At 40.1% G+C, this 2,500-nt stretch overlaps 1 protein-coding gene across 1 annotated transcript in view; it reads right to left on the minus strand.

Annotated features, from left to right (window-relative positions):
• LOC145392939 (adipokinetic hormone/corazonin-related peptide receptor variant I-like) overlaps positions 1 to 2,500 on the minus strand; it is a 34,567-nt gene that overhangs the window by 31,607 nt on the left and 460 nt on the right. The window lies entirely within an intron of this gene.

Here is a 2,500-nt window from a genome sequence, read left to right on the forward strand (position 1 = left end):
CAAATAAGTTGGTTCTAGTGTCTGACGATTTTTTTTTTCCACACTGAAGCATCCCTCTCGCTGCTGTACCCATTATATTATTCATACTGAGAGAAAATGCGTTGTAGCATTGAGATAAGAATCCAAATACCACTTTAGTGTATTTTCTGTCATAAACAACGAGGGTAAAAGAGAAGGCGATAGAGAAATGTGAAATTGTATATACGTTTAAAGTCTTGGGGGAAATATTAAACCTGTTGGCATACTTTAAATTAATCAACACTACTTTATATGAGGTGTATAATGCGCGTGGTAGAGTTGCGAGGCTTCTCTTCATGGTTTAATCTCAGTTGCCTGTGGGGTTTGGCACCTCTGCATATGCTGACCTCAGCGCCACACCCAGAGGGCACGCCGCCGGCCAGCCAGGGCAGAACGCACTTATCACTGAAACGAGAGGGACGCGTAAAATCTAGGCCCCCTCTCTCTCTCTCTGTCGCAGTCGTATCTTTCTGTGGCCAATAATAGAGGGATTAATCTGCTCAATTTTCAGTTCACCTGTACACGCTACCTACCCATTCCTTCAGCGGGATCAACGCCAACTCCCACCATCGCCAGTGTACGTGAGAAAGACATTCGGTGAAGAGTGTCAGACGGAGGTGAGTTCGACCAGGTGCAACGTATAACACCTTGCTTGGAAGAGTGAGGTCGCGTCTAAGAGGATTCAATGGAGTTCAGACGAAGTTCAAAGCTCGAATGGAGTTCAAAAGGAGGGTTCAAAGTGGATTTTAAAGTAGAGTTCAAACGAGTTCAAAGGGTTTCAGAGGGGGAGTTCAGAGGGAGTTCAAAAGCGGTGCGATTGAGTTTCAAGGATGTTCAGTGATGTTCACACGATAAGGCTCTTACCGGGGATGAGGGAGGCTGAACACACACACACACACACACACACACACACACACACACACACACACACACACACGGAGAGAGAGAGAGAGATTTAGTATTAATAGTTCTTGTAGAAGTTTAAGAAAAGGATAGTCAAGCAGATAGATAGATAGATACATAGATAGATAGACGGGGAGATATGGTTAGATAGATAGATGGACAGATATAGATAGATAGATAGATAGACGGACAGATATAGATAGATAGATAGATAGACGGACAGATATAGATAGATAGATAGATAGACGGACAGATATAGATAGATAGATAGATAGACGGACAGATATAGATAGATAGATAGATAGATAGATGGATAGATAAACGGACAGATAGATAGAAAAGTAAAGAAAAATAAACACTGATAAGAAAGTTATATTCTCTCTCTCTCTCTCTCTCTCTCTCTCTCTCTCTCTCTCTCACTCTCCGTCTTTTCTGCAAGTAATGGACCTGCCACTATTCGAGAGAGAGAGAGAGAGAGAGAGAGAGAGAGAGAGAGAGAGAAAGAGAGAGAACCTAAATTCAAACATACCCTCTGAAAAATGAGAGAAAATTAAAGCTATCTCTACTGTAAAAAAAAAAAAAACTAAATTCATCAAATCATCAATATCATTCCGCTCATTCCAGACCACCAAAATACCACCAGTCCATAACACCAGGCCTCAAAATTCCAGGATTCCAGTATTTCCCCTTTAAAAAAATAATACCTGGTGGAGTATCGAAGAGTGGTGTATTGCGGGACTGGAAAACTGGAATGCTGGTCTCAAAATTCCAGGATTCCAGTCTCAAAATTCCAGGATTCCAGTATTTCCCCTTTAAAAAAAATAATACCAGGTGGTGTATCGAAGAGTGGTGTATTGCGGGACTGGAAAACTGGAATGCTGGTCCTACAAAATTCCAGGATTCCAGTCTCAAAATTCCAGGATTCCAGTATTTCCCCTTTAAAAAAAATAATACCTGGTGGTGTATCGAAGAGTGGTGTATTCCGGGACTGGTAAACTGGAATGCTGGAATTTTTATTTTTGGGGTCCTTGTATTTTGGAAGAGATTTTTGGAGCTGGGGGGGGGGGCTGGATGAATTTTCCTTTAGCCTGTTTATTATTAGAAATCCTAAGTTGAAAAAAATATATATATATAAAAGAAAAAGAAAAAAAATGATGCACTATGGTAAAAGGAGCGGCACAGAGAGAGAGAGAGAGAGAGAGAGAGAGAGAGAGAGAGAGAATGACAGGCAAGATGTGACAAAGAATACAAAGATCTTTCCTCTTTTCTCTGCATCGTTGACCTTGAATTGGATGATTTTAAGAATTCTATTACTTCTATGTCTATTTCTGTCTATTTCTAAGTCTATTTCTATCTATTTCTATGTCTAAGCTCACCTGAGGCAGAGAAAAGGCAAGTGAGATGAAGGAAAGAAAAGCATTATTTTTCCTAATTTCTATCCACCATTGATATAGAACTGAATGAGCTTAGGAATTATATAGGAAGCTTACTATCATATCTACGTCTATTTCTAAGCTTCGTATCATTTATACGTCTATCTCTAAGCTTACTATCCTTTCTACGTCTATTTCGAAGCTTC

The sequence above is a fragment of the Coenobita brevimanus genome, chromosome 23 (assembly GCF_032717465.1).
Source record: "Coenobita brevimanus isolate Jiangsu-jjx chromosome 23, ASM3271746v2, whole genome shotgun sequence".
NCBI lineage: Eukaryota > Metazoa > Arthropoda > Malacostraca > Decapoda > Coenobitidae > Coenobita > Coenobita brevimanus.